Below are 10,388 nucleotides of genomic sequence, written 5' to 3'. Positions count from 1 at the left end.
CTGACATGAAGGATTGTATGCCTCTCAGTCCTATTGGATGCCTGTATTAGAAGCCTCTTGGGAAGCCTGTGAGCTGCTGTGATGTGAGCTCCAGCTGACATTTGTGTCCAGGCTGCAGGTGAACCACCTGCTGCCATGTTACACTGAATAAAATGCCTTCCAGCACAGTGAGTCCAGTTAGTGAGGAGAACCGCTCTCATCCAGATGGCCATTAATCAAAGTAAGACTACGTACTTTATGCTGAAGAGTGTCTCTGGCCACAGGTACACAGGCTGATAATGTTATATGTTAAAACATGGTGTAGCAGTAAGGAAACAGCTGAACTGTCATACTTTGGTTTGTGTGTTGTTAGCAAACTAAGCAACATGTGAGCATCACGTCAGGCGTCACTGGTCTGAAATTCCATAACAAGCTTTCAGCATATTTTACTTCAAGTGGTCTGAGAGAAAACCAGAGTCTTATCCTCCTAATTCTTTTTCAGGCTTCAGAAAATGTCCTTAATGGCAGGCTTTGGCCAATCACAGGCCCGTTCAGACAGAGGGTGTTCCTATTGGTTGATGCGCTGATGAAAGCCTAGCCTCTTGTAGCCAGATCTCTCTCCACACGCCTGCTTCAATGGGGGAAAATCCTGCAGAAAATCCTGCAACTTGTGATGAATTTCCAAAAAAGCAGATCCTCAGACTTGTCCAGTTATGGTGGCTTTAATTAATCCCAGTCTAATGGACTTTTTTCAGTGGTAATAAACTGGTGAAAATGGTCCTTAAACGTCACCTCTCAGCCTTTTCAGTCTTCTGTGTTAAAATCTGACAGCATCACCGGTTTCTCTACTTGTGCCTAACTTTGATTTAACTTTATGCATCAGTGTAGCAGTGCGTACACACACACACACACACACACACACACACACACACACACACACACACAGGCTCATTATACGGTTCATCACGCTCACCCTCACCACTCCTCCTCCTCCCCTTTAAGCCCGGCCATTATCCTCCTTGATATATCACCTTTTCACTTGCAAATGACTGGCACCATTGAATCCGGGTGCTCACACTCCACAAGTGGCACTTTTTTCCTCCAAGAATAGAGCCCATAATAAGTCTCAATGTGGTCAAGGACAATAGATGGCCTTTTATCGCGCTAATGACCATCGCTGCTGCAGAGGGCCAATTTCTGTGGACCCTTACATGAGCGTGTGGCCATTGTGGTGGCTCTTATAGAAAGCACATGATGGTTATGGTGAATTAGACAAACGTGGTACATGGATTATACCTACACTGATGAGAAGAGAGACTGTGAGGAGGTTTACATAAAGATGTTTACCGGTTTGAAGAGATGAACGTTAGTTAGGTTCATTTTGACTTCCATGTAGGATTGAAAAGTTTAGCGCTTTTACATCGAGATTAACTCTGAATGATGACTAACATTGTTGTGTCTGGGCAACATTTAGTGCGTAAAAGTTTAAATGATTCTTTTTGCTGTTCGGCCAATAGAGCGTCAAGTCTTTATGCAAGACTTTTGTTCTGAAGTAAAAATAACACATTAATCTCACAGCTAAACACATGATATCATTGCCTATAAAGCTCAGAATCATGACTTCCAGGATCACTTGATCCATTACTGTTTATATTACACATAAATACCATAAGTCTTCCTCATCAACACTTAAATGTTCGTTTTTTTGCTGATGATACAGTTTTATATACTCCAGCCTCCCCGAGACTCTTCCTCATCCTCGGTTGGCCTTTGATGCTTTCCAGTTATCGCTCCATAATCACAGACTAGTGTCAGATGCAGAACAGACCAAGTGGGTTCTCCACCTGCACCAGCGACTCCACCTGTTCTGGCATTATAACTTTAAATGACACTCAAATTGCTCGTGTTAAGTCATCCAGATACTTTGGAAAAAATCGTTCAAGATTAATATTCAACATTTAACCTAAACATTAGACATCAAACTAAGCTTTGTGTATAGCTTTAAAGGATATTGTCGTCTTCCAACCATAATACTACAGGCTGTTTGCATATGACGTCATGTCACTCTTTTGTTGTGTTGCACACTGCAGATGGAGGGCAGGAAGTGTCCTGTGTTTTGTGTCTTTTACACTTGCTCAAATCGATCAAACTGAGGAACCACAAGGAGCTTTTATCGAGTTGTTTTTCATAAGGGTGAGACGTAATTGACCAAAAAATAGCAGAAAAATGACTTGCTAGTTTTGTCTGTTTTCATTTGTTTTCTAGAGAAGAACGGCATCTCAGTGAGCCGCTAGCTGGTTATTTCTGCTGCCTCAATAACAAGCAAATCTATCAGTTCTGGTAAAAAATCATCACATCCAACATATGTTGTGATATTCTGCTTGTACCTTTCTCTCAGACCTTTCCTCCATCTTGTTCACTGCTATCTTCACGTCCTGCCCTCCCTCTGAGTTTAATGTCACATACACAAATTATCCCTTAAATTAAACTGTCACTTTACAATGAGTCCAAACATTAAAACACCATAATTCTTTTCAGGTTTATGTGTTTTACTATTAAAAACACATCAGTGAGCCACGCTGCTGCATTGGCTGACATGTTCTTCATCACCATGAACACACACACACTTTAACTCAGTCCAACATGCACCATCCTGCTGCCACAAAAACTCACTGCAGCACCAAACGTGGATTAATCCGCTGCTGAAAGTAGTCCCCAACAAAAGTTTTCTTGTTTGTTTGATAAAAACTACGTTGAGCAGCTGTTTGAGGAAGTTTTTGAGCATTTTTTTAAACATGGAGCTATATATTTGTGAGATGTTCTTAAAGATTTACGTCTTCAGTTGGAACCAGTGGCCTTGGAGCTGAGAGTCGATGAAAAACAGCCCCACACCAAAACTGGCAGAGATTATTCCCCAGGACATCTCCACAGACAGTCAAAACGTAGCTGAAATTGAGCTGCTTGAGGAAAAACTGGAGTATCCGTGATAACCGTGTGTTTTACTGTCATTCCGCTGTAACTGAAATCCAATCAGAAGCCATCAGGTGCCGCAGGATCGACCACCAGGTGATGTTACTCACGCTGTCGTCCAGCTCTCAGGTTCTCTAATAGGCTTGGATGGGGCTGAAAGGGCGGATGAACTATCGGCGGCTGGGCGAGCACTGCGTCCCACTGATCCCACTCGCTCACGCTAACCATGGTAGCCCACTCTGTTGCCATGCAACTACCTGTTAGAGCCTTTATACGACAGCTCAGATAGTGGGAGAGCAGGTGTTCTTATGTGAGTATGGAGAGCTGCCTTTAAAGGTGATGGATACTTGCGCTGCATAGAATAACTATGAATGGCAAGAGAGATAAGTGAACTGAGAGATAAATACAGGGAGACTCCACGAAGGCAAAGGTCGTCATGTGTCGATGTGTTTTTCATGCAGCTTTGTTTATGTAAGAGAAGGATGGATGAGCAGATACAGCTGGAGCAGGATTTAGCCATATAGGCTGGATTATTAGCAGGTTGCACACGTAAAGGAGGATGGAAAGAAAAACACAGCGCGCATACAGTAAAGAGGGACCGACAGACCTCCCACAGTGAGAGCTGAAGTCTTTTCAGCAGCGCAGAGATGGTATTAGACAAAGCTGGAAAATGAGAGTGAGATGACTCCCTCGCTATTTAAGATCCTGTCTTTGCGTGTGGTCAAAAGCTTCACGCCGATCTGGGCTCAGTGAATACGCTGGAAATTGGCGAGGCAGATGAGGAGAGTCGTTTCTTTGCATGTGGAGAAAGACAGCGATCCGTGTGCATTAGGAACAGAGGCGAAAACGTGATGTTTGGCCAGAGCGTGAGGATGAAAGAGATTACTGTGGCTGCAGCGCGTGATTGAAACACAAAGACAGCACTTTGTGTGTGTGTGTGTGTGTGTGTGTGTGTGTGTGTGTGTGTGTGTGTGTGGAAAATACTTACGCAGCTTCACACTGATAGTTCAGTGATGTACACTCATCAGCTGTCGTTTTGTTTCTGGCTAACGAGCAGGATGATGCTGCACCTTCCTGTCAATGTAATGGGCCAATCAGGAGCTGTGCGTGAAGGTTCCTGTAGTGTATGTTACACTGTGTGCAGCCTGTAACACTTCACATTAAGGGATGGTATTTTATACTTTTATTTATGTCAGTTGTTTGTCTCTCAGCACCACACTGTCTGTCACCCCCTGATTCCTGCTGAAGACGAAGGTATGCTTTCACTTTTTTAAAGGTCACAGTAGTTTCCTAAAACAGCTGCTCACTGTAGTTTTTATCCAGCAAACAGAAGGAGGTTTATTTGCTGGGGACTGTTTTCAGCGGCGGATGAATCCACATTTGGTGTTTTAGTGAGTATTTAAGGCAGGCAAGGAGAGCAGACGTGATGAATGGAAAAATATTTGACAAATATTTCATGGACAGATCATTAATGGAAGAGAAAATGCTAAAACAGCATCTCAGACGTGAGGATTTGCTGCTTTTCTTTGCTCTATGTCATCGTCAACCAAATATTGTTGGTTTTGCACTTTTTCAGACAAATCAAGTAATTTGAATGGATCATCTTGGAGTTTGGGCAGTTTTGATGCATGTTTTTCACTTTTTATGGACGTATTTTTAGACAAAAGATGTTAGTGATGAATGAGCGAATATTACCCTCCTTCCCTTCTTATCGTTTCCTTGACGTTTCACCATAATTGTCCAATTAAAAAGGATGACCAACACCATTGTTATTGCCATACATCACCCACTTAATCCGCCTGTAATTACTTCAACATAACCCTACGATTACCTCGTCATCACCGAGCTGTAATGTAAAGTGCTTCAGAGCCGCCGAAGGCTTTGTTCAATCTATTCAAGCTCTGGTTGATTTTAATGTTTCACTGATGATGAATCCAGGACAAAAGACATTGAACTCAGATGCAAACTCACGCACAGCTAATGAGAGCGATGGAGGACATGTTTAAAGTGATGAAAACGCATTAGAGGGAGACACTGGAGTGTGATTTAAATTCGGTGTGTTGGGGGAGACGTGAGGTGACTGGTGAGGAGACGAAGCCTTCCAGCCGACAGTAGAAAACCAGGGCTGACGGTGGAATATGAGTCACTTTTTTGTGGGAGTCAGAAAAGAGCTTTGATGAAGCTCCTGGAGGTTTGGGGTCCTGATTTAAACTGACGTCTGTGCTGGAAGCTGCCCGCCTGATAACCTCAACCAGACTCCCACTCGTACACGGGACAGACGGCGGCAGCATTTAAATGCTGACATGTCACAGTGAGAAGGTTCTGGGTTTCCACCGTCCAGATCACATCGCAGTGTAAGAAGGAACAGGTGCACGTGTGGTCACGCCATCACACGAGAGGCAGCAGAGTGAAGTCGGGACACTTACCACAAGCTTAATGATCAAGTCCTCAACATCCACACCGGCATCCTGCATGGATCAAAAATACACAACTGATGACTGCAATTTTCAAAATCACAAGAGGCTGCAATTTGTTTTCTGAGAGGAGAAGATGTATCTGACAGCTTCTTAGAAGCACAATTTAAATTGCCTGTCAGCAATAATCTTTTATTCTTTTCAATGTGACAATGTTCTTCAGTTCTTCTTTTGGGCCTTTTATCACAGCGCGAAGATAAATACTGCAGAGACGGCTCTGCAGGCATCTCAGTTTGTCAAAATCACTGTATTCAGCAAAAAATAGGTTGCTTAATATATTTTGCGTGGCATTTTTCACAGTTTTTGTTCCCCTGGCAGCGCTGTGCAGCCCTAACTGTGGTGTAATATCATGAGGCACCGTTGCATCAGCATGTGGTGAATGTCCCCTTTGAGGATTTGTTCGGTTGGAGGTGGTTTCCTCGGATTGGAAGGTGTAATCCGTCTGAAGAATGGGATTTAAGAGAACATCCAGGTGGTAAACGGCTCAGATTGGGCTCCAGCAGGTTTTTTGGCAGCTACAAATAGTACTGGACCGAGAGTTTGTCTGTCCGTGTGCATGTTGTGTAATGAACAGAAAAGGGACGAAATTAGTGACAAAATGTTTGGAGTCAAATATTAAAACAGATCTTACATAGTTTTTAAGACATTCAGCCACATTTTGGGACCCAGATGACAAACGAGCAAACGTTGAATCAATGAAACAATCTTCATTTAGAAAAGGATAATGAGATGTGGTGATGTGTGGAGGAAATGAATCAGCCTGAATGGACTCTGATGTGATATTAATGCCACAGGTGTTCCATTATCACATTGATTTCATATGTCACAGATGAGAATGAGGCAGTCTGCAGCAGGTAATGACTGAACATGCGTCAGAGCCCGACTCTCCTCCTCTGATAGGAGACCACACTTCTGATGATGATGCAGGACGACTGTCCAATCAGTGCGTCATCTGTCAGCCTGTGTAACTTCACGTTTACTCCTAAAAGCATCATTTTTTTCCTCTCTTGGCCCGGACCTCATGAACCGAACCACAGGCGTGAAAGCTTTGTCGTTTCATTCCTCCTGCTCCTGTGAAAGAAGCTCCTGCAGCTGCCTGCAGCCATCAGAGCTAGAAAGAGGAGGATGATGAAGGACGCAGACAGAAAAAGAGACAGTCAAATGTAGACAGAGAAAAACTGCAGCTGGGTGAGGAGCTGGAGATGAACATGAATCCTCCTCCTGCATGATGACAGTGTCCTAATGTGTTTGGGCCAATAAGAACATCCAGGCCCCGAACAGTCGCTGCATTATGACCATGTTTAAATATAAGGAGTCATTAGTGTAATTATCAAGCTATATACTGCTGCTCTTGGCGAGTGTATAAGGACATTTCTGATCAGGACATTAATAATTAAATCGATACTTATGCATGTATATATTATCATGAATATTTATATTCCACATGGTCAAATGTTTGCCTTCACCAGAGGCTTGGCAGTGTGTTTCATCCAATGAGAGCAGAGAGGATGTTTTATAATAAAGCACATCAGACAGAACCAGCACCAGATTGTGCCTCTCATGTATTATCATTACAGTGGAGTTAAGCATCTGCATAGCTGAAAGATAAATCCCAGATGATCCGCAAGGCTGTTAAACAGCATTTACTGCAGATGTGAACGGAAGCAGACAATGCAGAATATCTGAGGCTTTGAAATATTCACGTTTACAAACAAAGTACAAACATTTTTTATTTGTTTTTTTGAAGAATTGTGATGAAGGAGTGTACTGAATGGCACATTTCAGGCTGTAACGGAGACGCTGTTCCTGAATCAGTGCGTCTGACTGCGTCTGACATTTACGCGCTGACATTTCTCCTCAGTAATCTGCCGTCATGTACGCAAACACAGATATTTACACGAACAGTTCATGTAAATCCATCACATGAATTACATTTTGCATGTTTTACTCATGTAAAATATGACTTTTTTCACATGAGGTTCACATGAGTTCTCTGTTTAGCAACACGACGTAGATAAAAAGTAAAATTTTAACCAATGCTCCTCTTTCTAATCTTTCATAGCATAATGAGGAAAAGTGCTGCACAGATTACAGGCTGTTATGCTGTAATTACCTTGAACTTGATGCTGAAGCTCTAGTTATTATTCCGTTTTTGTTTTTGTGAAGTCATTTTGTTTCCTAGCGGCGTCCTCGGCCCTCGGGCTGGGGACCTCTTTTCTAGCAGACAGAATAAGGTTGGACCCAGATGGTCAGAAGGCTCATACTGCTCAAAGTGCTGTTAAACCACCTTCTGGGTTTTGCAAAGATCGTCAGGGTTTTATCTTTCAGGCAGACTGAAGCTCTGTGGCTCGATGTGGTGATGATACATGAACCGAGGCGAACGGAGAACCTGTTAGAAACTCGTGATTTGAGCTCCTAGCAGGTCGAATCTGTCCTCCTGTGCTCGCAGTGCAGTGCACGCATGGCAGGACTTTGCAGCACTTTTCGTGAATCTGCATATTTATGTGACAGTGCGGCTTCCATTTCATGCCTGTGTGCCTTCAGAGTCGCCCTGCTCTGTATTTCATGTGCACAGCTCTGCTGCGTTAAAATAACCCCACGGCTTCACGCTGTCCGTCCTTTGATTTACAGACACTGACCCATCTCCCCGTGTGACAGCGGCTCAGCCTGTAACCATATAATGGCCCATAACTACCCGGCACAACTGGACTCTCACATTCATATCGGCTTTTATTTCTTCCAGCTGCTGGAGGTAAAGTGAGTAATGAGGTGTTTTATCCAGAAGGCACAACTCAGCAGCAGGGAGGAGGAATGTGTCATATAAACCACTAACAGCTCTAAGTGCTCTCAAACTTAAGTAGTACAATCCGAGTATATTTTAGCAGGGCTTGCCACGAGGCAACAAAAGGTTTTGGTGTAATCGACAATGAAAAGGTGAAAAACACAGCTGGTGAGGAGGAGAGAGGAAGTCTTTGGGATAATCCGGTGTGCTGCCATCCGTCCGTCCTTCCATCCATCCGTCCGTCCATCTGTCTGTCCGTCATTTAGCAAAGCAGGAGTTCATCCAAAGACATCTCTCAGTTCTGCTGTCAGCCGTCACTTTGTGTACAAGCCACTCATTTGTCCAACTACTCAGTGAACCACTGTGCCAGCCAGGCTGCTTGCCAGTTAACCAATCAGATATTCTCTCTGACGGCTTGTCGGTATCTCTGCAAACCAGGCGGCCGTGTAACCATTTAGTCAAGTGAGCCGTCCGGCCGGCTTCCTGTCCAGGCAGTCAGAGCGGCGACGGCGAAACATGGTGCCGAAGAGTTTAAAGCCAGGAGGACAGCTGACATCCTGCACGTCCCGGTGTGTCGGTTTAAATCCTCCTCCCGGTGCGTCACACTAAATCTTCCCCCTAATTGACAGAGCAGAGGATGTTTTCTGCCAGACACACTGATGGCAGGATGCAGCAGAGAGGGAAAAGGAGAAACTGAGAGGCACGAGGATTCATGTCAGCGCCACAGAGCGTCTTCCCCCGAACAGGATGCTCTGTCAGGCTCAGTGTTGAGCAGCACTGCTGTGTCTACTGAGGTAATGATGTGATTCCACAGCGCAGAACGTAAAATATTAAGAACATCACCTCATATTTATTCACACACGTTGGCAGTGAGCACTGCTGAAGAACAGTGAGGTCTCAAGCTGGAGTTCTTCTAATGGCCACTAGATGGAGAAAACTCACAAATCAGTCCAGTCCCCCGCCATCGCCGCAAGGTGTGAAGCTGAATAATTTAATTGTAGTGAGTGAATAGTCCAGTGGGTGGTGCTAAAGCATCTGAAGAAACACACGAAGATACCAGAAGAAGAATAACTTGTGCACTTTAGCAGTTCAGATCCGATAATTAACAGTTAGCAATAATAGCTAGCTAACAACTCTCCACAGTATGGATGAATTGCATTTATGGGCTGTTTACCGACGTCTTCACAGGCTCTCAGCCACACAGGTCAGTGTCGATTGAACTGTACCATGATATAAAACAAAAAAGAAGTGTTTCCACGTGAGAAATTACTAAAATAATGGATTTGTTATCAATATTAAATAATAACCCGGTTTGCATCCATCAAATCTGAGCCGATGTTGGGGCTGTGGGGGATGATATTGTTCTCTCAGATACTGTCTTCTCTTCTGCCTTTGAACACTAAAACACTGACAGTATTAATTTTTCACACTTAAGTCAAAAGAAGAATTCAAGGAGAATTCTGGATGTATCATGTAGACTGAACATCAGTAAAGGAGCAAAAGTTATTTTGGTTCGCGCAAAGTTAGAGGCTTATCCAACCCGACGTCCTGCTGTGTCCAAAGCAAAGATCCCTCTGCTGAACTTTAACTGATTCTACACTCAGCAACCAGGCAGACGTTTGGTTTCACATTGATTTCCCAGAATCCAAATGAAAGGGTTTTTTTTAAGAATAAGTCAACTTTAATGGGTTTTCTCTTCTGGCCTGGAGGCAGTAAACTAGAAAATGTGATGTGAAGAATTGATATTCTCTGCACATCACATCCTCATAACGGTGGAATCAATTATTGATCAGAGCGTCGACCTGATCTGTGGGACAGAAAGTGTTGCTCTCAGTTTGTCCTCTCACTGACAAACATGGTGGTCCAGTGAAAAATCACCTTTATGTCTAATCATGTTGATTTGACATAAAAACCAGCGACCACAGCTGCAGTCGGCTTCAGCTGCAGTTCCTCCAGTGGCCACATGGCGCTGCTCCAAGAACTGAACTCCCTGAGTCTCTGTAGAAATACGCATTTAAAAGGTTTGACAAAAGCACTTTGTAGTACATAAAACGGTGTGTTTGTTTGGTGCAGGGCTGCAGCTAATGATTATTTTCTCATCAGTCTCCTAATTATTTTCTCCATGAATCATTTGTACTATAAAACATCAGATAATTGAATGCCTATCACGATATTCCAGAGCA

Source organism: Chaetodon auriga, chromosome 20, assembly GCF_051107435.1.
Source record: "Chaetodon auriga isolate fChaAug3 chromosome 20, fChaAug3.hap1, whole genome shotgun sequence".
NCBI lineage: Eukaryota > Metazoa > Chordata > Actinopteri > Chaetodontiformes > Chaetodontidae > Chaetodon > Chaetodon auriga.
This window is presented reverse-complemented; position numbering follows the sequence as displayed.